Below are 26,085 nucleotides of genomic sequence, written 5' to 3'. Positions count from 1 at the left end.
TCCGGCATTTTGTGTGTGTTACTCTGACCATAGACACTGTCAGACCTGCTGAGTTCCTCCAGCATTTTGAGTGTGTTACACTGTCCATGGACACTGTCTGACCTGCTGAGTTCCTCCGGCATTTTGTGTGTGTTACTCAGACCATAGACACTGTCAGACCTGCTGAGTTCCTCCAGCATTTTGTGTGTGTTACTCCGTCCATGGACACTGACTGACCTGCTGAGTTCCTCCGGCATTTTGTGTGTGTTACTCTGTCCACACACACTGTCTGACCTGCTGAGTTCCTCCGGCATTTTGTGTGTGTTACTCTGTCCATAGACTCTGACCTGCTGAGTTCCTCCAGCATTTTGTGTGTGTTACTCTGTCCATGGACACTGTCTGACCTGCTGAGTTCCTCCAGCATTTTGTGTGTGTTACTCTGCCCATAGACACTGTCTGACCTGCCGAGTTCCTCCAGCATTTTGTGTGTGTCCAGGGACACTGTCTGACCTGCTGAATTCCTCCCGCATTTCGTGTGTGTTACTCTGACCATAGACTCTGTCTGACCTGCTGAGTTCCTCCAGCATTTTGTGTGTGTTACTCTGTCCATAGACACTGTCTGACCTGCGGAGTTCCTCCAGCATTTTTTGTGTGTTAATCTGTCCATAGACACTGCCTGACCTGCTGAGTTCCTCCAGCATTTTGTGTGTGTTACTCTGTCCACAGACACTGTCTGACCTGCTGAGTTCCTCCAGCATTCTGTGTGTGTTACTCTGACCATAGACACTGCCTGACCTGCTGAGTTCCTCCAGCATTTTGTGTGTGTTACTCTGACAATAGACACTGCCTGACCTGCTGAGTTCCTCCAGCATTTTGTGTGTCTTACTCTGTCCATAGACACTGTCTGACCTACTGAGTTCCTCCGGCATTTTGTGTGTGTTACTCTGTCCACACACACTGTCTGACCTGCTGAGTTCCTCCGGCATTTTGTGTGTGTTACTCTGACCATAGACACTGTCAGACCTGCTGAGTTCCTCCAGCATTTTGTGTGTCTTGCTCTGTCCATAGACACTGCCTGACCTGCTGAGTTCCTCCGGCATTTTGTGTGTGTTACTCTGTCCACACACACTGTCTGACCTGCCGAGTTACTCCAACATTTTGTGTGTGTTACTCTGTCCATAGACACTGCCTGACCTGTTGAGTTCCTCTAGAATTTTGTGTGTGTTACTCTGTCCACACACACTGTCTGATCTGCTGAGTTCCTCCAGCATTTTGAGTGTGTTACTCTGTCCACAGACACTGTCTGATCTGCTGAGTTCCTCCAGCATTTTGTTTGTGTTACTCTGTCCATGGACACTGTCTGACCTGCTGAGTTCCTTCGGCATTTTGTGTTTGTTACTCTGTCCATAGACACTGCCTGACCTGCTGAGTTCCTCCAGCATTTTGTGTGTGTTACTCTGACAATAGACACTGCCTGACCTGCTGAGTTCCTCCAGCATTTTGTGTGTCTTACTCTGTCCATAGACACTGTCTGACCTACTGAGTTCCTCCGGCATTTTGTGTGTGTTACTCTGTCCACACACACTGTCTGACCTGCTGAGTTCCTCCGGCATTTTGTGTGTGTTACTCTGACCATAGACACTGTCAGACCTGCTGAGTTCCTCCAGCATTTTGAGTGTGTTACACTGTCCATGGACACTGTCTGACCTGCTGAGTTCCTCCGGCATTTTGTGTGTGTTACTCAGACCATAGACACTGTCAGACCTGCTGAGTTCCTCCAGCATTTTGTGTGTGTTACTCCGTCCATGGACACTGACTGACCTGCTGAGTTCCTCCGGCATTTTGTGTGTGTTACTCTGTCCACACACACTGTCTGACCTGCTGAGTTCCTCCGGCATTTTGTGTGTGTTACTCTGTCCATAGACTCTGACCTGCTGAGTTCCTCCAGCATTTTGTGTGTGTTACTCTGTCCATGGACACTGTCTGACCTGCTGAGTTCCTCCAGCATTTTGTGTGTGTTACTCTGCCCATAGACACTGTCTGACCTGCCGAGTTCCTCCAGCATTTTGTGTGTGTCCAGGGACACTGTCTGACCTGCTGAATTCCTCCCGCATTTCGTGTGTGTTACTCTGACCATAGACTCTGTCTGACCTGCTGAGTTCCTCCAGCATTTTGTGTGTGTTACTCTGTCCATAGACACTGTCTGACCTGCGGAGTTCCTCCAGCATTTTGTGTGTGTTAATCTGTCCATAGACACTGCCTGACCTGCTGAGTTCCTCCAGCATTTTGTGTGTGTTACTCTGTCCACAGACACTGTCTGACCTGCTGAGTTCCTCCAGCATTCTGTGTGTGTTACTCTGACCATAGACACTGCCTGACCTGCTGAGTTCCTCCAGCATTTTGTGTGTGTTACTCTGACAATAGACACTGCCTGACCTGCTGAGTTCCTCCAGCATTTTGTGTGTCTTACTCTGTCCACACACACTGTCTGACCTGCTGAGTTCCTCCGGCATTTTGTGTGTGTTACTCTGACCATAGACACTGTCAGACCTGCTGAGTTCCTCCAGCATTTTTTGTGTGTTACACTGTCCATGGACACTGTCTGACCTGCTGAGTTCCTCCGGCATTTTGTGTGTGTTACTCAGACCATAGACACTGTCAGACCTGCTGAGTTCCTCCAGCATTTTGTGTGTGTTACTCTGTCCATGGACACTGACTGACCTGCTGAGTTCCTGCGGCATTTTGTGTGTGTTACTCTGTCCACACACACTGTCTGACCTGCTAAGTTCCTCCGGCATTTTGTGTGTGTTACTCTGTCCATAGACTCTGACCTGCTGAGTTCCTCCAGCATTTTGTGTGTGTTACTCTGTCCATGGACACTGTCTGACCTGCTGAGTTCCTCCAGCATTTTGTGTGTGTTACTCTGTCCATAGACACTGTCTGACCTACCGAGTTCCTCCAGCATTTTGTGTGTGTCCAGGGATACTGTCTGACCTGCTGAATTCCTCCCGCATTTTGGGTGTGTTACTCTGACCATAGACTCTGTCTGACCTGCTGAGTTCCTCCAGCATTTTGTGTGTGTTACTCTGACCATAGACACTGTCTGACCTGCTGAGGTCCTCTAGCATTTTGTGTGTGTTACTCTGACCATAGACACTGTCTGACCTGCTGGGTTCCTCAAGCATTTTGTGTGTGTTACTCTGACCACAGACACTGTCTGACCTGCTGAGTTCCTCCAGCATTTTGTGCGTGTTACTCTGTCGATAGACACTGTCTGACCTGCTGCGTTCCCCCAGCACTTTGTGTGAGTTACTCTGTCCATAGACACTGTCTGACATGCTGCGTTCCTCCAGCATTTTGTGTGTGTTACTCTGTCCATTGACACTGTCTGACCTGCTGAGTTCCTCCAGCATATATTGTGTGTGTTACTCTGACCATAGACACTGTCTGACCTGCCGAGTTCCTCCAGCATTTTGTGTGTGTTACTCTGACCACAGACACTGTCTGACCTACCGAGTTCCTCCAGCATTTTGTGTGTGTCCAGGGATACTGTCTGACCTGCTGAGTTCCTCCAGCATTCTGTGTGTGTTACTCTGACCATAGACACAGCCTGACCTGCTGAGTTCCTCCAGCATTTTGTGTGTGTTACTCTGTCCATAGACACTGTCTTACCTGCCGAGGTCCTCCAGCATTTTGTGTGTGTTAATCTGTCCATAGACACTGCCTGACCTGCTGAGTTCCTCCAGCATTTTGTGTGTGTTACTCTGTCCATTGACACTGTCTGACCTGCTGAGTTCCTCCAGCATATATTGTGTGTGTTACTCTGACCATAGACACTGTCTGACCTGCCGAGTTCCTCCAGCATTTTGTGTGTGTTACTCTGACCACAGACACTGTCTGACCTGCTGAGTTCCTCCGGCATTTTGTGTGTGTTACTCTGACCACAGACACTGTCTGACCTGCTGAGTTCCTCCAGCATTTTGTGTGTGTTACTCTGTCGATAGACACTGTCTGACCTGCTGAGTTCCTCCAGCATATATTGTGTGTGTTACTCTGACCATAGACACTCTCTGACCTGCTGAGTTCCTCCAGCATTTTGTGTGTGTTACTCTGACCACAGACACTGTCTGACCTGCTGAGTTCCTCCGGCATTTTGTGTGTGTTACTCTGACCACAGACACTGTCTGACCTGCTGAGTTCCTCCAGCATTTTGTGTGTGTTACTCTGTCGATAGACACTGTCTGACCTGCTGAGTTCCTCCAGCATTTAGTGTGTGTTACTCTGACCATAGACACTGCCTGACCTGCTGAGTTCCTCCAGCATTTTGTGAATGTTACTCTGACCATAGACACTGCCTGACCTGCTGAGTTCCTCCAGCATTTTGTGTGTGTTACTCTGACCGTAGACACTGTCTGACCTGCTGAGTTCCTCCAGCATTTTGTGTGTGTTACTCTGTCCGTAGACACTGTCTGACCTGCTGAGTTCCTCCAGCATTTTGTGTGTGTTACTCTGTCCACACACACTGTCTGACCTGCCGAGATCCTCCAGCATTTTGTGTGTGTTACTCTGTCCATAGCCACTGCCTGACCTGCTGAGTTCCTCCAGCATTTTGTGTGTGTTACTCTGTCCATTGACACTGTCTGACCTGCTGAGTTCCTCCAGCATTTTGTGTGTGTTACTCTGTCCGTAGACACTGCCTGACCTGCTGAGTTCCTCCAGCATTTTGTGTGTGTTACTCTATCCATAGACACTGTCTGACCTGCTGAGTTCCTCCGGCATTTTGTGTGTGTTACTCTGTCCACACACACTGTCTGACCTGCTGAGTTCCTCCAGCATTTTGTGTGTGTTACTCTGTCCATTGACACTGTCTGACCTGCTGAGTTCCTCCAGCATTATGTGTGTGTTACTCTGTCCGTAGACACTGCCTGACCTGCTGAGTTCCTCCAGCATTTTGTGTGTGTTACTCTATCCATAGACACTGTCTGACCTGCTGAGTTCCTCCGGCATTTTGTGTGTGTTACTCTGTCCACACACACTGTCTGACCTGCCGAGTTCCTCCAGCATTTTGTGTGTGTTACTCTGTCCATAGACACTGCCTGACCTGCTGAGTTCCTCCAGCATTTTGTGTGTGTTACTCTGTCCATTGACACTGTCTGACCTGCCGAGTTCCTCCAGCATTTTGTGTGTGTTACTCTGACCACAGACACTGTCTGACCTGCTGAGTTCCTCCAGCATTCTGTGTGTGTTACTCTGACCATAGACACTGCCAGACCTGCTGAGTTCCTCCAGCATTTTGTGTGTGTTACTCTGTCCATAGACACTGTCTGACCTGCCGAGTTCCTCAGCATTTTGTGTGTGTCCAGGGACACTGTCTGACCTGCTGAGTTCCTCCAGCTATCTGTGTGTGTTACTCTGACCACAGACACTGTCTGACCTGCTGAGTTCCTCCAGCTATCTGTGTGTGTTACTCTGACCACGGACACTGTCTGACCTGCTGAGTTCCTCCAGCATTTTGTGTGTGTTACTCTGTCGATAGACACTGTCTGACCTGCTGAGTTCCTCCAGCATTCTGTGTGTGTTACTCTGACCATAGACACTGCCTGACCTGCTGAGTTCCTCCAGCATTTTGTGAGTGTTACTCTGACCGTAGACACTGTCTGACCTACTGAGTTCCTCCAGCATTTTGTGTTTGTTACTCTGTCCATAGACTCTGACTGACCTGCTGAGTTCCTCCAGCATTTTGTGTGTCTTACTCTGTCCATAGACACTGCCTGACCTGCTGAGTTCCTCTGGCATTTTGTGTGTGTTACTCTGTCCACACACACTGTCTGACCTGCCGAGTTCCTCCAACATTTTGTGTGTGTTACTCTGTCCATAGACACTGCCTGACCTGCTGAGTTCCTCCAGCATTTTGTGTGTGTTACTCTGTCCATTGACACTGTCTGACCTGCTGAGTTCCACCAGCATTTTGTGTGTGTTACTCTGACCATAGACACTGCCTGACCTGCTGAGTTCCTCCAGCATTTTGTGTGTGTTACTCTGACCGTAGACACTGTCTGACCTGCTGAGTTCCTCCAGCATTTTGTGTGTGTTACTCTGTCCGTAGACACTGTCTGACCTGCTGAGTTCCTCCAGCATTTTGTGTGTGTTACTCTGTCCACACACACTGTCTGACCTGCCGAGATCCTCCAGCATTTTGTGTGTGTTACTCTGTCCATAGCCACTGCCTGACCTGCTGAGTTCCTCCAGTATTTTGTGTGTGTTACTCTGTCCATTGACACTGTCTGACCTGCTGAGTTCCTCCAGCATTTTGTGTGTGTTACTCTGACCATAGACACTGTCTGACCTGCTGAGTTCCTCCAGCATTATGTGTGTGTTACTCTGACCATAGACACTGTCTGACCTGCTGAGTTCCTCTAGCATTTTGTGTGTGTTACTCTGACCATAGACACTGTCTGACCTGCTGTGTTCCTCCAGCATTTTGTGTGTGTTACTCTGACCACAGAGACTGTCTGACCTGCTGAGTTCCTCCAGCATGTTGTGTGTGTTACTCTGTCCGTAGACACTGCCTGACCTGCTGAGTTCCTCCAGCATTTTGTGTGTGTTACTCTATCCATAGACACTGTCTGACCTGCTGAGTTCCTCCGGCATTTTGTGTGTGTTACTCTGTCCACACACACTGTCTGACCTGCCGAGTTCCTCCAGCATTTTGTGTGTGTTACTCTGTCCATAGACACTGCCTGACCTGCTGAGTTCCTCCAGCATTTTGTGTGTGTTACTCTGTCCATTGACACTGTCTGACCTGCCTAGTTCCTCCAGCATTTTGTGTGTGTTACTCTGACCACAGACACTGTCTGACCTGCTGAGTTCCTCCAGCATTCTGAGTGTGTTACTCTGTCCATAGACACTGTCTGACCTGCCGAGTTCCTCAGCATTTTGTGTGTGTCCAGGGACACTGTCTGACCTGCTGAGTTCCTCCAGCTATCTGTGTGTGTTACTCTGACCATAGACACTGCCTGACCTGCTGAGTTCCTCCAACATTTTGTGTGTGTTACTCTGACCGTAGACACTGTCTGACCTGCCGAGTACCTCCAGCATTTTGTGTGTGTTACTCTGTCAATGGACACTGTCTGACCTGCTGAGTTCCTCCAGCATTGTGTGTGTTACTCTGTCCACAGACAGTGTCTGACCTGCTGAGTTCCTCCGGCATTTTGTGTGTGTTACTCTGTCCACAGACAGTGTCTGACCTGCTGTGTTCCTCCAGCATTGTGTGTGTTACTCTGTCCATAGACACTGTCTGACCTGCTGAGTTCCTCCGGCATTTTGTGTGTGTTACTCTGTCCACAGACAGTGTCTGACCTGCTGTGTTCCTCCAGCATTTTGTGAGTGTTACTCTGACCGTAGACACTGTCTGACCTACTGAGTTCCTCCAGCATTTTGTGTTTGTTACTCTGTCCATAGACTCTGACTGACCTGCTGAGTTCCTCCAGCATTTTGTGTGCTATACTCTGTCCATAGACACTGCCTGACCTGCTGAGTTCCTCCGGCATTTTGTGTGTGTTACTCTGTCCACACACACTGTCTGACCTGCCGAGTTCCTCCAACATTTTGTGTGTGTTACTCTGTCCTTAGACACTGCCTGACCTGCTGAGTTCCTCTAGCATTTTGTGTGTGTTACTCTGTCCACACACACTGTCTGACCTGCCGAGTTTGTCCAACATTTTGTGTGTGTTACTCTGTCCATAGACACTGCCTGACCTGCTGAGTTCCTCCAGCATTTTGTGTGTGTTACTCTGTCCATTGACACTGTCTGACCTGCTGAGTTCCACCAGCATTTTGTGTGTGTTACTCTGTCCATAGACACTGACTGACCTGCTGAGTTCCTCCAGCATTTTGTGTGTGTTACTCTGACCGTAGACACTGTCTGACCTGCTGAGTTCCTCCAGCATTTTGTGTGTGTTACTCTGTCCGTAGACACTGTCTGACCTGCTGAGTTCCTCCAGCATTTTGTGTGTGTTACTCTGTCCACACACACTGTCTGACCTGCCGAGATCCTCCAGCATTTTGTGTGTGTTACTCTGTCCATAGCCACTGCCTGACCTGCTGAGTTCCTCCAGTATTTTGTGTGTGTTACTCTGTCCATTGACACTGTCTGACCTGCTGAGTTCCTCCAGCATTTTGTGTGTGTTACTCTGACCATAGACACTGTCTGACCTGCTGAGTTCCTCCAGCATTATGTGTGTGTTACTCTGACCATAGACACTGTCTGACCTGCTGAGTTCCTCTAGCATTTTGTGTGTGTTACTCTGACCATAGACACTGTCTGACCTGCTGTGTTCCTCCAGCATTTTGTGTGTGTTACTCTGACCACAGAGACTGTCTGACCTGCTGAGTTCCTCCAGCATGTTGTGTGTGTTACTCTGTCCGTAGACACTGCCTGACCTGCTGAGTTCCTCCAGCATTTTGTGTGTGTTACTCTATCCATAGAAACTGTCTGACCTGCTGAGTTCCTCCGGCATTTTGTGTGTGTTACTCTGTCCACACACACTGTCTGACCTGCCGAGTTCCTCCAGCATTTTGTGTGTGTTACTCTGTCCATAGACACTGCCTGACCTGCTGAGTTCCTCCAGCATTTTGTGTGTGTTACTCTGTCCATTGACACTGTCTGACCTGCCTAGTTCCTCCAGCATTTTGTGTGTGTTACTCTGACCACAGACACTGTCTGACCTGCTGAGTTCCTCCAGCATTCTGTGTGTGTTACTCTGTCCATAGACACTGTCTGACCTGCCGAGTTCCTCAGCATTTTGTGTGTGTCCAGGGACACTGTCTGACCTGCTGAGTTCCTCCAGCTATCTGTGTGTGTTACTCTGACCATAGACACTGCCTGACCTGCTGAGTTCCTCCAACATTATGTGTGTGTTACTCTGACCGTAGACACTGTCTGACCTGCCGAGTACCTCCAGCATTTTGTGTATGTTACTCTGTCCATAGACTCTGTCTGACCTGCCAAGTTCCTCCAGCACTTTGTGTGTGGTACTCTGTCCATGGACACTGTCTGACCTGCCGAGTTCCTCCAGCATTTTGTGTGCGTTACTCTGTCCATAGACACTGTCTGACCTGCTGAGTTCCTCCAGCATTTTGTGTGTTACTCTGTCCACAGACAGTGTCTGACCTGCTGAGTTCCTCCGGCATTTTGTGTGTGTTACTCTGTCAATGGACACTGTCTGACCTGCTGAGTTCCTCCAGCATTGTGTGTGTTACTCTGTCCACAGACAGTGTCTGACCTGCTGAGTTCCTCCGGCATTTTGTGTGTGTTACTCTGTCCACAGACAGTGTCTGACCTGCTGTGTTCCTCCAGCATTGTGTGTGTTACTCTGTCCATAGACACTGTCTGACCTGCTGAGTTCCTCCGGCATTTTGTGTGTGTTACTCTGTCCACAGACAGTGTCTGACCTGCTGTGTTCCTCCAGCATTTTGTGTGTGTTACTCTGTCGATAGACACTGTCTGACCTGCTGAGTTCCTCCAGCATTTTGTGTGTGTTACTCTGACCATAGACTCTGTCTGACCTGCTCAGTTCCTCCAGCATTTTGTGTGTGTTACTCTGTCCAAAGACACTGTCTCACCTGCCGAGTTCTCCAGCATTTTGTGTCTGTTCCTCTGACCATAGACTCTGTCTGACCTGCTGAGTTCCTCCAGCACTTTGTGAGTGTTACTCTGACCATAGACTCTGTCTGACCTGCTGAGTTCCTCCAGCATTTTGTGTGTGTTACTCTGTCCACAGACACTGTCAGACCTGCTGAGTTCCTCCAGCATTTTGTGTGTGTTACTCTGACCATAGACTCTGACTGACCTGCTGAGTTCCTCCAGCATTTTGTGTGTGTTACTCTGTCCATGGACACTGTCTGACCTGCTGAGTTCCTCAGGCATTTTGTGTGTGTTCCTCTGTCCACACACACTGTCTGACCTGCCTAGTTCCTCCAGCATTTTGTGTGTGTTACTCTGTCCATAGACACTGTCTGACCTGCCGAGTTCCTCCAGCATTTTGTGTATGTTACTCTGTCCATAGACTCTGTCTGACCTGCCAAGTTCCTCCAGCATTTTGTGTGTGTCCAGGGACACTGTCTGACCTGCTGGGATCCTCCAGCATTTTGTGTGTGTTACTCTGTGCTTAGACTCTGTCTGACCTGCTGAGTTCCTCCAGCATTCTGTGTGTGTTACTCTGTCCATGGACACTGTCTAACCTGCTGATTTCCTCCGGCATTTTGTGTGTGTTACTCTGTCCACAGACACTGCCTGACCTGCTGAGTTCCTCCAGCATTTTGTGTGTGTTACTCTGTCCATAGACACTGTCTGACCTGCCGAGTTCCTCAGCATTTTGTGTGTGTCCAGGGACACTGTCTGACCTGCTGAGTTCCTCCAGCTATCTGTGTGTGTTACTCTGACCATAGACACTGCCTGACCTGCTGAGTTCCTCCAGCATTTTGTGTGTGTTACTCTGACCGTAGACACTGTCTGACCTCCCGAGTTCCTCCAGCATTTTGTGTATGTTACTCTGTCCATAGACTCTGCCTGACCTGCCAAGTTCCTCCAGCACTTCGTGTGTGGTACTCTGTCCATGGACACTGTCTGACCTGCTGAGTTCTTCCAGCATTTTGTGCGTGTTACTCTGTCCATAGACACTGTCTGACCGTCCGAGTTCCTCCAGCATTTTGTGTATGTTACTCTGTCCATAGACTCTGTCTGACCTACCAAGTTCCTGCAGCATTTTGTGTGTGTTACTCTGTCCACAGACACTGTCTGACCTGCTGAGTTCCTCCAGCATTTTGTGTGTGTTACTCTGTCCATGGACACTGTCTGACCTGCTGAGTTCCTCAAGCATTTTGTGTGTGTTGCTCGGTCCACAGACACTGTCTGACCTGCTGATTTCGTCCTGCATTTTGTGTGTGTTACTCTGTCCACAGACACTGTCTGACCTGCTGAGTTCCTCCGGCATTTTGTGTATGGTACTCTGTCCACAGACACTGTCTGACCTGGCAATTTCCTCCAGCATTTTGTGTGTGTTACTCTGACCATAGACACTGTCTGACCTGCTGAGTTTCTCTAGCATTTTGTGTGTGTTACTCTGTCCATGGACACTGTCTGACCTGCCGAGTTCCTCCAGCATTTTGTGTATGTTACTCTGTCCATAGACTCTGTCTGACCTGCCCTGTTCCTCCAGCATTTTGTGTGTGTTACTCTGTCCATGGACACTGTCTGACCTGCTGAGTTCCTCCAGCATTTTGTGTGTGTTACTCTGTCCACAGACAGTGTCTGACCTGCTGTGTTCCTCCAGCATTTTGTGTGTGTGTCTCTGTCCACAGACTCTGTCTGACCTGCTGTGTTCCTCCAGCATTTTGTGCGTGTTATTCTGTCCATAGACACTGTCTGACCTGCTGATTTCCTCCAGCATTGTGTGTGTTACTCTGACCATAGACTCTGTCTGACCTGCTGTGTTCCTCCAGCATTTTGTGCGTGTTACTCTGTCCATGGACACTGTCTGACCTGCTGAGTTCCTCCAGCATTTTGTGTGTGTTACTCTGACCATAGACGCTGTCTGAACTGCTGAGTTTCTCCAGCATTTTGTGTGTGTTACTCTGACCATAGACTCTGTCTGACCTGCTGAGTTCCTCCAGCATTTTGTGTGTGTTACTCTGACCATAGACTCTGTCTGACCTGCTGAGTTCCTCCAGCATTTAGAGTGTGTTACTCTGTCGATAGACACTGTCGGACCTGCTGAGTTCCTCCAGCATTTTGTGTGTGTTACTCTGACCATAGACTCTGTCTGACCTGCTGAGTTCCTCCAGCATTTTGTGTGTGTTACTCTGTCCATAGACACTGCCTGACCTGCTGAGTTCTTCCAGCATTTTGTGTGTGTTACTCTGTCCTTTGACACTCTCTGACCTGCTGAGTTCCTCCAGCATTTTGTGTGTGTTACTCTGTCCATAGACACTGTCTGACCTACCGAATTCCTCCAGCATTTTGTGTAAGTTACTCTGTCCATAGACTCTGTCCGACCTGCCAAGTTCCTCCAGCATTTTGTGTGTGTTACTCTGTCCGTGGACATTGTCTGACCTGCTGAGTTCCTCCGGCATTTTGTGTGTGTTACTCTGTCCACAGACACTGTCTGACCTGCCTAGTTCCTCCAGCATTTTGTGTGTGTTACTCTGTCCATAGACACTGTCTGACCTGCTGAGTTCCTCCGGAATTTTGTGTGTGGTACTCTGCCCACAGACACTGTCTGACCTGGCAATTTCCTCCAGCGTATTGTGTGTGTTAGTCTGACCACAGACACTGTCTGACCTGCTGAGTTTCTCTAGCATTTTGTGTGTGTTACTCTGTCCATGGACACTGTCTGACCTGCCGAGTTCCTCCAGCATTTTGTGTATGTTACTCTGTCCATAGACTCTGTCTGACCTGCCCTGTTCCTCCAGCATTTTGTGTGTGTTACTCTGTCCATGGACACTGTCTGACCTGCTGAGTTCCTCCAGCATTTTGTGTGTGTTACTCTGACCATAGATACTGTCGGACCTGCTGAGTTCCTCCAGAATTTTGTGTGTGTTACTCTGTCCATAGACTCTCTCTGACCTGCAAAGTTCCTCCGGTATTTTGTGTGTGTTACTCTGTCCACAGACAGTCTCTGACCTGCTGAGTTCCTCCAGCATTTTGTGTGTGTGTCTCTGTCCACAGACTCTGTCTGACCTGCTGTGTTCCTCCAGCATTTTGTGCGTGTTACTCTGTCCATAGACATTGTCTGACCTGCTGATTTCCTCCAGCATTGGGTGTGTTACTCTGACCATAGACTCTGTCTGACCTGCTGTGTTCCTCCAGCATTTTGTGCGTGTTACTCTGTCCATGGACACTGTCTGACCTGCTGAGTTCCTCCAGGATTTTGTGTGTGTTACTCTGACCATAGACTCTGTCTGTCCTGCTGAGTTCCTCCAGCACTTTGTGTGTGTTACTCTTTCCATAGATACTGTCTGACCTGCTGAGTTCCTCCGGCATTTTCTGTGTGTTACTCTGACCACCGACACTGTCTGATCTGCTGAGTTCCTCCAGCATTTTGTGTGTGTTACTCTGTCCATAGACACTGTCTGACCGGCCGAGTTCCTCCAGCATTTTGTGTATGTTACTCTGTCCATGGACACTGTCTGACCTGCTGAGTTCCTGCAGCATTTTGTGTGTGTTACTCTGTCCACAGACACTGTCTGACCTGCTGTGTTCCTCCAGCATTTTGTGTGTGTGTCTCTGTCCACAGACTTTGTCTGACCTGCTGTGTTCCTCCAGCATTTTGTGCGTGTTATTCTGTCCATAGACACTGTCTGACCTGCTGATTTCCTCCAGCATTGTGTGCGTTACTCTGACCATAGACTCTGTCTGACCTGCTGTGTTCCTCCAGCATTTTGTGCGTGTTACTCTGTCCATGGACACTGTCTGACCTGCTGAGTTCCTCCAGCATTTTGTGTGTGTTACTCTGACCATAGACGCTGTCTGAACTGCTGAGTTCCTCCAGCATTTTGTGTGTGTTACTCTGACCATAGACTCTGTCTGACCTGCTGAGTTCCTCCAGCATTTTGTGTGTGTTACTCTGACCATAGACTCTGTCTGACCTGCTGAGTTCCTCCAGCATTTAGTGTGTGTTACTCTGTCGATAGACACTGTCGGACCTGCTGAGTTCCTCCAGCATTTTGTGTGTGTTACTCTGACCATAGACTCTGTCTGACCTGCTGAGTTCCTCCAGCATTTTGTGTGTGTTACTCTGTCCATAGACACTGCCTGACCTGCTGAGTTCTTCCAGCATTTTGTGTGTGTTACTCTGTCCTTTGACACTCTCTGACCTGCTGAGTTCCTCCAGCATTTTGTGTGTGTTACTCTGTCCATGGACACTGTCTGACCTGCTGAGTTCCTCCAGCATTTTGTGTGTGTTACTCTGACCATAGATACTGTCGGACCTGCTGAGTTCCTCCAGCATTTTGTGTGTGTTACTCTGTCCATAGACTCTCTCTGACCTGCCAAGTCCTTCCGGTATTTTGTGTGTGTTACTCTGTCCACAGACAGTGTCTGACCTGCTGATTTCCTCCAGCATTGTGTGTGTTACTCTGACCATAGACTCTGTCTGACCTGCTGTGTTCCTCCAGCATTTTGTGCGTGTTACTCTGTCCATGGACACTGTCTGACCTGCTGAGTTCCTCCAGCATTTTGTGTGTGTTACTCTGACCATAGACGCTGTCTGAACTGCTGAGTTCCTCCAGCATTTTGTGTGTGTTACTCTGACCATAGACTCTGTCTGTCCTGCTGAGTTCCTCCAGCACTTTGTGTATGTTACTCTGTCCATAGACTCTGTCTGACCTGCCCTGTTCCTCCAGCATTTTGTGTGTGTTACTCTGTCCATGGACACTGTCTGACCTGCTGAGTTCCTCCAGCATTTTGTGTGTGTTACTCTGACCATAGATACTGTCGGACCTGCTGAGTTCCTCCAGCATTTTGTGTGTGTTACTCTGTCCATAGACTCTCTCTGACCTGCCAAGTTCCTCCGGTATTTTGTGTGTGTTACTCTGTCCACAGACAGTCTCTGACCTGCTGAGTTCCTCCAGCATTTTGTGTGTGTGTCTCTGTCCACAGACTCTGTCTGACCTGCTGTGTTCCTCCAGCATTTTGTGCGTGTTACTCTGTCCATAGACATTGTCTGACCTGCTGATTTCCTCCAGCATTGGGTGTGTTACTCTGACCATAGACTCTGTCTGACCTGCTGTGTTCCTCCAGCATTTTGTGCGTGTTACTCTGTCCATGGACACTGTCTGACCTGCTGAGTTCCTCCAGGATTTTGTGTGTGTTACTCTGACCATAGACTCTGTCTGTCCTGCTGAGTTCCTCCAGCACTTTGTGTGTGTTACTCTTTCCATAGATACTGTCTGACCTGCTGAGTTCCTCCGGCATTTTCTGTGTGTTACTCTGACCACCGACACTGTCTGATCTGCTGAGTTCCTCCAGCATTTTGTGTGTGTTACTCTGTCCATAGACACTGTCTGACCGGCCGAGTTCCTCCAGCATTTTGTGTATGTTACTCTGTCCATAGACTCTGTCTGACCTACCAAGTTCCTGCAGCATTTTGTGTGTGTTACTCTGTCCACAGACACTGTCTGACCTGCTGAGTTTCTCCAGCATTTTGTGTGTGTTACTCTGTCCATGGACACTGTCTGACCTGCTGAGTTCCTCAGGCATTTTGTGTGTGTTGCTCTGTCCACAGACACTGTCTGACCTGCTGATTTTGTCCGGCATTTTGTGTGTGTTAATCTGTCCACAGACACTGTCTGACCTGCCTAGTTCCTCCAGCATTTTGTGTGTGTTACTCTGTCCATAGACACTGTCTGACCTGCTGAGTTCCTCCGGCATTTTGTGTGTGGTACTCTGACCATAGACACTGTCTGACCTGCTGAGTTTCTCTAGCATTTTGAGTGTGTTACTCTGTCCATGGACACTGTCTGACCTGCCGAGTTCCTCCAGCATTTTGTGTATGTTACTCTGTCCATAGACTCTGTCTGACCTGCCCTGTTCCTCCAGCATTTTGTGTGTGTTACTCTGTCCATGGACACTGTCTGACCTGCTGAGTTCCTCCAGCATTTTGTGTGTGTTACTCTGACCATAGATACTGTCGGACCTGCTGAGTTCCTCCAGCATTTTGTGTGTGTTACTCTGTCCATAGACTCTCTCTGACCTGCCAAGTCCTTCCGGTATTTTGTGTGTGTTACTCTGTCCACAGACAGTGTCTGACCTGCTGATTTCCTCCAGCATTGTGTGTGTTACTCTGACCATAGACTCTGTCTGACCTGCTGTGTTCCTCCAGCATTTTGTGCGTGTTACTCTGTCCATGGACACTGTCTGACCTGCTGAGTTCCTCCAGCATTTTGTGTGTGTTACTCTGACCATAGACGCTGTCTGAACTGCTGAGTTCCTCCAGCATTTTGTGTGTGTTACTCTGACCATAGACTCTGTCTGACCTGCTGAGTTCCTCCAGCATTTTGTGTGTGTTACTCTGACCATAGACTCTGTCTGACCTGCTGAGTTCCTCCAGCATTTAGTGTGTGTTACTCTGTCGATAGACACTGTCGGACCTGCTGAGTTCCTCCAGCATTTTGTGTGTGTTACTCTGACCATAGACTCTGTCTGACCTGCTGAGTTCCTCCAGCATTTTGTGTGTGTTACTCTGTCCATAGACACTGCCTGACCTGCTGAGTTCTTCCAGCATTTTGTGTGTGTTACTCTGTCCTTTGACACTCTCTGACCTGCTGAGTTCCTCCAGCATTTTGTGTGTGTTACTCTGTCCATAGACACTGTCTGACCTGCCGAATTCCTCCAGCATTTTGTGTAAGTTACTCTGTCCATAGACTCTGTCTGACCTGCCAAGTTCCTGCAGCATTTTGTGTCTGTTACTCTGTCCATGGACACTGTCTGACCCGCTGAGTTCCTCCGGCATTTTGTGTGTGTTACTCTGTCCACAGACACTGTCTGACCTGCTGAGTTCCTCCAGCATTTTGTGTGTGTTACTCTGTCCGTGGACATTGTCTGACCTGCTGAGTTCCTCCGGCATTTTGTGTGTGTTACTCTGTCCACAGACACTGTCTGACCTGCCTAGTTCCTCCAGCATTTTGTGTGTGTTACTCTGTCCATAGACACTGTCTGACCTGCTGAGTTCCTCCGGCATTTTGTGTGTGGTACTCTGCCCACAGACACTGTCTGACCTGGCAATTTCCTCCAGCATATTGTGTGTGTTAGTCTGACCACAGACACTGTCTGACCTGCTGAGTTTCTCTAGCATTTTGTGTGTGTTACTCTGTCCATGGACACTGTCTGACCTGCCGAGTTCCTCCAGCATTTTGTGTATGTTACTCTGTCCATAGACTCTGTCTGACCTGCCCTGTTCCTCCAGCATTTTGTGTGTGTTACTCTGTCCATGGACACTGTCTGACCTGCTGAGTTCCTCCAGCATTTTGTGTGTGTTACTCTGACCATAGATACTGTCGGACCTGCTGAGTTCCTCCAGCATTTTGTGTGTGTTACTCTGTCCATAGACTCTCTCTGACCTGCCAAGTTCCTCCGGTATTTTGTGTGTGTTACTCTGTCCACAGACAGTCTCTGACCTGCTGTGTTCCTCCAGCATTTTGTGCGTGTTACTGTGTCCATAGACATTGTCTGACCTGCTGATTTCCTCCAGCATTGGGTGTGTTACTCTGACCATAGACTCTGTCTGACCTGCTGTGTTCCTCCAGCATTTTGTGCGTGTTACTCTGTCCATGGACACTGTCTGACCTGCTGAGTTCCTCCAGCATTTTGTGTGTGTTACTCTGACCATAGACTCTGTCTGTCCTGCTGAGTTCCTCCAGCACTTTGTGTGTGTTACTCTTTCCATAGATACTGTCTGACCTGCTGAGTTCCTCCGGCATTTTGTTTGTGTTACTCTGTCCATAGACACTGTCTGATCTGCTGAGTTCCTCCAGCATTTTGTGTGTGTTACTCTGTCCATAGACACTGTCTGACCGGCCGAGTTCCTCCAGCATTTTGTGTATGTTACTCTGTCCATAGACTCTGTCTGACCTACCAAGTTCCTGCAGCATTTTGTGTGTGTTACTCTGTCCACAGACACTGTCTGACCTGCTGAGTTTCTCCAGCATTTTGTGTGTGTCACTCTGTCCATGGACACTGTCTGACCTGCTGAGTTCCTCAGGCATTTTGTGTGTGTTGCTCTGTCCACAGACACTGTCTGACCTGCTGATTTCGTCCGGCATTTTGTGTGTGTTAATCTGTCCACAGACACTGTCTGACCTGCCTAGTTCCTCCAGCATTTTGTGTGTGTTACTCTGTCCATAGACACTGTCTGACCTGCTGAGTTCCTCCGGCATTTTGTGTGTGGTACTCTGACCATAGACACTGTCTGACCTACTGAGTTTCTCTAGCATTTTGAGTGTGTTACTCTGTCCATGGACACTGTCTGACCTGCCAAGTTCCTCCAGCATTTTGTGCGTGTTACTCTGTCCATGGACACTGTCTGACCTGCTGAGTTCCTCCAGCATTTTGTGTGTGTTACTCTGACCATAGACTCTGTCTGACCTGCTGAGTTCCTCCAGCATTTTGTGTGTGTTACTCTGACCATAGACTCTGTCTGACCTGCTGAGTTCCTCCAGCATTTTGTGTGTGTTACTCTGACCATAGACTCTGTCTGACCTGCTGAGTTCCTCCAGCATTTAGTGTGTGTTACTCTGTCGATAGACACTGTCGGACCTGCTGAGTTCCTCCAGCATTTTGTGTGTGTTACTCTGACCATAGACTCTGTCTGACCTGCTGAGTTCCTCCAGCATTTTGTGTGTGTTACTCTGTCCATAGACACTGCCTGACCTGCTGAGTTCTTCCAGCATTTTGTGTGTGTTACTCTGTCCTTTGACACTCTCTGACCTGCTGAGTTCCTCCAGCATTTTGTGTGTGTTACGCTGTCCACATTCACTGTCTGACCTGCTGAGTTCCTCTGGCATTTCGTATGTGTTACTCTGACCATAGACACTGTCTGACCTGCTGAGTTCCTCCAGCATTTTGTGTGTGTTACTCTGTCCATAGAAACTGTCTGTCCTGCTGAGCTCCTCCAGCGTTTTGTGTGTGTTACTCTGACCATAGATACTGTCTGACCTGCTGAGTTCCTCCGGCATTTTGTGTGTGTTACTCTGTCCACAGACACTGTCTGACCTGCTGAGTTCCTCCAGCATTTTGTGTGCGTTACTCTGTCCATAGACTCTGTATGACCTGCCAAGTTCCTCCGGCATTTTGTGTGTGTTACTCAGTCCAGAAACCGTGTCTGACCTGCTGTGTTCCTCCAGCATTTTGTGTCTGTTCCTCTGACCATAGACTCTGTCTGACCAGCTGAGTTCCTCCAGCATTTTGTGTGTGTTACTCTGACCATAGACTCTGACTGACCTGCTGAGTTCCTCCCGCATTTTGTGTGTGTTACTCTGTCCATGGACACTGTCTGACCTGCTGAGTTCCTCGGGCATTTTGTGTGTGTTTCTCTGTCCACAGACACTGTCTGATCTGCTGAGTTCCTCCAGCATTTTGTGTGTGTTATTCTGTCCACGGACACTGTCTGACCTGCTGAGTTCCTCCGGCATTTTGTGTGTGTTACTCTGACCATAGACACTGTCTGACCTGCTGAGTTCCTCCAGAAATTTGTGTGTGTTACTCTGACCATAGATACTGTCTGTCCTGCTGAGTTCCTCCAGCATTTTGTGTGTGTTACTCTGTCCATAGACACTGTCTGACCTGCTGAGTTCCTCCAGGATTTTGTGTATGTTACTCTGTCGATAGACTCTGTCTGACCTGCCAAGTCCCTCCAGCATTTTGTGTGTGTTACTCTGTCCATAGACACTGTCTGACCTGCTGAGTTCCTCCAGCATTTTGTGTGTGTTCCTCTGACCATAGATACTGTCGGACCTGCTGAGTTCCTCCAGCATTTTGTGTGTGTTACTCTGTCCATAGACTCTGTCTGACCTGCTGAGTTCCTCTAGCATTTTGTGTGTTTTACTCTGTCCACAGACAGTGTCTGACCTGCTGTGTTCCTCCAGCATTTTGTGTGTGTTACTCTGTCGATAGACACTGTCTGACCTGCTGAGTTCCTCCAGCATTTTGTGTGTGTTACTCTGACCATAGACTCTGTCTGACCTGCTGAGTTCCTCCAGCATTTTGTGTGTGTTACTCTGTCCAAAGACACTGTCTGACCTGCCGAGTTCCTCCAGCATTTTGTGTCTGTTCCTTAAACAATAGACTCTGTCTGACCTGCTGAGTTCCTCCAGCACTTTGTGTGTGTTTCTCTGTCCACAGACACTGTCTGATCTGCTGAGTTCCTCCAGCATTTTGTGTGTGTTATTCTGTCCACGGACACTGTCTGACCTGCTGAGTTCCTCTGGCATTTTGTGTGTGTTACTCTGTCCATAGACACTGTCTGACCTGCTGAGTTCCTCCGGCATTTTGTGTGTGTTAGTATGTCCACAGACACTGTCTGACCTGGCAGTTTCCTCCAGCATTTTGTGTGTGTTACTCTGACCATAGACACTGTCTGACCTGCTGAGTTTCTCTAGCATTTTGTGTGTGTTACTCTGTTCATGGACACTGTCTGACCTGCCGAGTTCCTCCAGCATTTTGTGTGTGTTACTCTGTCCATAGACTCTGTCTGACCTGCCATGTTCCTCCAGCATTTTGTGTGTGTTACTCTGTCCATGGACACTGTCTGACCTGCTGAGTTCCTCCAGCATTTTGTGTGTATTACTCTGTCCATAGACTCTCTCTGACCTGCCAAGTTCCTCCGGTATTTTGTGTGTGTTACTCTGTCCACAGACAGTGTCTGACCTGCTGTGTTCCTCCAGCATTTTGTGTGTGTGTCTCTGTCCACAGACTCTGTCTGACCGGCTGTGTTCCTCCAGCATTTTGTGCGTGTTACTCTGTCCATAGACACTGTCTGACCTGCTGATTTCCTCCAGCATTTTGTGTGTGTTACTCTGACCATAGACTTTGTCTGACCTGCTTAATTCCTCCAGCATTTTGTGTGTGCGTCTCTGTCCACAGACTCTGTCTGACCTGCTGTGTTCCTCCAGCATTTTGTGCGTGTTACTCTGTCCATGGACACTGTCTGACCTGAGTTCCTCCAGCATTTTGTGTGTGTTACTCTGACCATAGCCTCTGTCTGACCTGCTGAGTTCCTCCATCATTTTGTGTGTGTTACTCTGACCATAGACTCTGTCTGACCTGCTGAGTTCCTCCAGCATTTTGTGTGTGTTACTCTGACCATAGACTCTGTCTGACCTGCTGAGTTCCTCCAGCATTTAGTGTGTGTTACTCTGTCGATAGACACTGTCGGACCTGCTGAGTTCCTCCAGCATTTTGTGTGTGTTACTCTGACCATAGACTCTGTCTGACCTGCTGAGTTCCTCCAGCATTTTGTGTGTGTTACTCTGTCCATAGACACTGCCTGACCTGCTGAGTTCTTCCAGCATTTTGTGTGTGTTACTCTGTCCTTTGACACTCTCTGACCTGCTGAGTTCCTCCAGCATTTTGTGTGTGTTACGCTGTCCACAGGCACTGTCTGACCTGCTGAGTTCCTCCAGCATTTTGTGTGTGTTACTCTGTCCATAGACTCTGTCTGACCTGCTGAGTTCCTCCAGCAATTTGTGTGTGTTACTCTGTCCACAGACAGTGTCTGACCTGCTGTGTTCCTCCAGCATTTTGTGTGTGTTACTCTGACCATAGACTCTGTCTGACCTGCTGAGTTCCTCCAGCATTTTGTGTGTGTTTCTCTGTCCACTGACACTGTCTGACCTGCCGAGTTCCTCCAGCATTTTGTGTCTGTTCCTCTGACAATAGACACTGTCTGACCTGCTGAGTTCCTCCAGCACTTTGTGTGTGTTATTCTTTCCATAGATACTGTCTGACTTGCTGAGTTCCTCCGGCATTTTGTGTGTGTTACTCTGACCACAGACACTGTCTGATCTGCTGAGTTCCTCTAGCATTTTGTGTGTGTTACTCTTTCCATAGATACTGTATGACCTGCTGAGTTCCTCCAGCATTTTGTGTGTGTTACTCTGTCCATAGACACTGTCTGACCTGCTGAGTTCCTCCAGCATTTTGTGTGTGTTACTCTGACCATAGACTCTGTCTGACCTGCTGAGTTCCTCCAGCATTTTGTGTGTGTTACTCTGTCCAAAGACACTGTCTGACCTGCCGAGTTCCTCCAGCATTTTGTGTCTGTTCCTTAAACAATAGACTCTGTCTGACCTGCTGAGTTCCTCCAGCACTTTGTGTGTGTTTCTCTGTCCACAGACACTGTCTGATCTGCTGAGTTCCTCCAGCATTTTGTGTGTGTTATTCTGTCCACGGACACTGTCTGACCTGCTGAGTTCCTCTGGCATTTTGTGTGTGTTACTCTGTCCATAGACACTGTCTGACCTGCTGCGTTCCTCCGGCATTTTGTGTGTGTTACTATGTCCACAGACACTGTCTGACCTGGCAGTTTCCTCCAGCATTTTGTGTGTGTTACTCTGACCATAGACACTGTCTGACCTGCTGAGTTTCTCTAGCATTTTGTGTGTGTTACTCTGTTCATGGACACTGTCTGACCTGCCGAGTTCCTCCAGCATTTTGTGTGTGTTACTCTGTCCATAGACTCTGTCTGACCTGCCATGTTCCTCCAGCATTTTGTGTGTGTTACTCTGTCCATGGACACTGTCTGACCTGCTGAGTTCCTCCAGCATTTTGTGTGTATTACTCTGTCCATAGACTCTCTCTGACCTGCCAAGTTCCTCCGGTATTTTGTGTGTGTTACTCTGTCCACAGACAGTGTCTGACCTGCTGTGTTCCTCCAGCATTTTGTGTGTGTGTCTCTGTCCACAGACTCTGTCTGACCGGCTGTGTTCCTCCAGCATTTTGTGCGTGTTACTCTGTCCATAGACACTGTCTGACCTGCTGATTTCCTCCAGCATTTTGTGTGTGTTACTCTGACCATAGACTTTGTCTGACCTGCTTAATTCCTCCAGCATTTTGTGTGTGCGTCTCTGTCCACAGACTCTGTCTGACCTGCTGTGTTCCTCCAGCATTTTGTGCGTGTTACTCTGTCCATGGACACTGTCTGACCTGAGTTCCTCCAGCATTTTGTGTGTGTTACTCTGACCATAGCCTCTGTCTGACCTGCTGAGTTCCTCCATCATTTTGTGTGTGTTACTCTGACCATAGACTCTGTCTGACCTGCTGAGTTCCTCCAGCATTTTGTGTGTGTTACTCTGACCATAGACTCTGTCTGACCTGCTGAGTTCCTCCAGCATTTAGTGTGTGTTACTCTGTCGATAGACACTGTCGGACCTGCTGAGTTCCTCCAGCATTTTGTGTGTGTTACTCTGACCATAGACTCTGTCTGACCTGCTGAGTTCCTCCAGCATTTTGTGTGTGTTACTCTGTCCATAGACACTGCCTGACCTGCTGAGTTCTTCCAGCATTTTGTGTGTGTTACTCTGTCCTTTGACACTCTCTGACCTGCTGAGTTCCTCCAGCATTTTGTGTGTGTTACGCTGTCCACAGGCACTGTCTGACCTGCTGAGTTCCTCCAGCATTTTGTGTGTGTTACTCTGTCCATAGACTCTGTCTGACCTGCTGAGTTCCTCCAGCAATTTGTGTGTGTTACTCTGTCCACAGACAGTGTCTGACCTGCTGTGTTCCTCCAGCATTTTGTGTGTGTTACTCTGACCATAGACTCTGTCTGACCTGCTGAGTTCCTCCAGCATTTTGTGTGTGTTTCTCTGTCCACTGACACTGTCTGACCTGCCGAGTTCCTCCAGCATTTTGTGTCTGTTCCTCTGACAATAGACACTGTCTGACCTGCTGAGTTCCTCCAGCACTTTGTGTGTGTTATTCTTTCCATAGATACTGTCTGACTTGCTGAGTTCCTCCGGCATTTTGTGTGTGTTACTCTGACCACAGACACTGTCTGATCTGCTGAGTTCCTCTAGCATTTTGTGTGTGTTACTCTTTCCATAGATACTGTATGACCTGCTGAGTTCCTCCAGCATTTTGTGTGTGTTACTCTGTCCATAGACACTGTCTGACCGGCCGAGTTCCTCCAGCATTTTGTATATGTTACTCTGTCCATAGACTCTGTCTGACCTACCAAGTTCCTGCAGCATTTTGTGTGTGTTACTCTGTCCACAGACACTGTCTGACCTGCTGAGTTCCTCCAGCATTTTGTGTGTGTTAGTCTGTCCATGGACACTGTCTGACCTGCTGAGTTCCTCAGGCATTTTGTGTGTGTTGCTCTGTCCACAGACACTGTCTGACCTGCTGATTTCATCCGGCATTTTGTGTGTGTTACTCTGTCCACAGACACTGTCTGACCTGCCTAGTTCCTCCAGCATTTTGTGTGTGTTACTCTGTCCATAGACACTGTCTGACCTGCTGAGTTCCTCCGGCATTTTGTGTGTGTTACTATGTCCACAGACACTGTCTGACCTGGCAGTTTCCTCCAGCATTTTGTGTGTGTTACTCTGACCATAGACACTGTCTGACCTGCTGAGTTTCTCTAGCATTTTGTGTGTGTTACTCTGTTCATGGACACTGTCTGACCTGCCGAGTTCCTCCAGCATTTTGTGTATGTTACTCTGTCCATAGACTCTGTCTGACCTGCCATGTTCCTCCAGCATTTTGTGTGTGTTACTCTGTCCATGGACACTGTCTGACCTGCTGAGTTCCTCCAGCATTTTGTGTGTATTACTCTGTCCATAGACTCTCTCTGACCTGCCAAGTTCCTCCGGTATTTTGTGTGTGTTACTCTGTCCACAGACAGTGTCTGACCTGCTGTGTTCCTCCAGCATTTTGTGTGTGTGTCTCTGTCCACAGACTCTGTCTGACCGGCTGTGTTCCTCCAGCATTTTGTGCGTGTTACTCTGTCCATAGACACTGTCTGACCTGCTGATTTCCTCCAGCATTTTGTGTGTGTTACTCTGACCATAGACTTTGTCTGACCTGCTTAATTCCTCCAGCATTTTGTGTGTGCGTCTCTGTCCACAGACTCTGTCTGACCTGCTGTGTTCCTCCAGCATTTTGTGCGTGTTACTCTGTCCATGGACACTGTCTGACCTGAGTTCCTCCAGCATTTTGTGTGTGTTACTCTGACCATAGCCTCTGTCTGACCTGCTGAGTTCCTCCATCATTTTGTGTGTGTTACTCTGACCATAGACTCTGTCTGACCTGCTGAGTTCCTCCAGCATTTTGTGTGTGTTACTCTGACCATAGACTCTGTCTGACCTGCTGAGTTCCTCCAGCATTTAGTGTGTGTTACTCTGTCGATAGACACTGTCGGACCTGCTGAGTTCCTCCAGCATTTTGTGTGTGTTACTCTGACCATAGACTCTGTCTGACCTGCTGAGTTCCTCCAGCATTTTGTGTGTGTTACTCTGTCCATAGACACTGCCTGACCTGCTGAGTTCTTCCAGCATTTTGTGTGTGTTACTCTGTCCTTTGACACTCTCTGACCTGCTGAGTTCCTCCAGCATTTTGTGTGTGTTACGCTGTCCACAGGCACTGTCTGACCTGCTGAGTTCCTCCAGCATTTTGTGTGTGTTACTCTGACCATAGACTCTGTCTGACCTGCTGAGTTCCTCCAGCACTTTGTGTGTGTTACTCTTTCCATAGATACTGTCTGACCTGCTGAGTTCCTCCAGCATTTTGTGTGTGTTACTCTGTCCATAGACACTGTCTGACCGGCCGAGTTCCTCCAGCATTTTGTATATGTTACTCTGTCCATAGACTCTGTCTGACCTGCCAAGTTCCTGCAGCATTTTGTGTGTGTTACTCTGTCCACAGACACTGTCTGACCTGCTGTGTTCCTCCAGCATTTTGTGTGTGTTACTCTGTCCACAGACACTGTCTGACCTGCTGAGTTCCTCCAGCATTTTGTGTGTATTACTCTGTCCATAGACTCTCTCTGACCTGCCAAGTTCCTCCGGTATTTTGTGTGTGTTACTCTGTCCACAGACAGTGTCTGACCTGCTGTGTTCCTCCAGCATTTTGTGTGTGTGTCTCTGTCCACAGACTCTGTCTGACCGGCTGTGTTCCTCCAGCATTTTGTGCGTGTTACTCTGTCCATAGACACTGTCTGACCTGCTGATTTCCTCCAGCATTTTGTGTGTGTTACTCTGACCATAGACTTTGTCTGACCTGCTTAATTCCTCCAGCATTTTGTGTGTGCGTCTCTGTCCACAGACTCTGTCTGACCTGCTGTGTTCCTCCAGCATTTTGTGCGTGTTACTCTGTCCATGGACACTGTCTGACCTGAGTTCCTCCAGCATTTTGTGTGTGTTACTCTGACCATAGCCTCTGTCTGACCTGCTGAGTTCCTCCATCATTTTGTGTGTGTTACTCTGACCATAGACTCTGTCTGACCTGCTGAGTTCCTCCAGCATTTTGTGTGTGTTACTCTGACCATAGACTCTGTCTGACCTGCTGAGTTCCTCCAGCATTTAGTGTGTGTTACTCTGTCGATAGACACTGTC

The sequence above is a fragment of the Hypanus sabinus genome, chromosome 11, assembly GCF_030144855.1.
Source record: "Hypanus sabinus isolate sHypSab1 chromosome 11, sHypSab1.hap1, whole genome shotgun sequence".
In the NCBI taxonomy this organism is placed as follows: domain Eukaryota; kingdom Metazoa; phylum Chordata; class Chondrichthyes; order Myliobatiformes; family Dasyatidae; genus Hypanus; species Hypanus sabinus.
Note: the sequence above shows the minus strand (reverse complement) of the source record.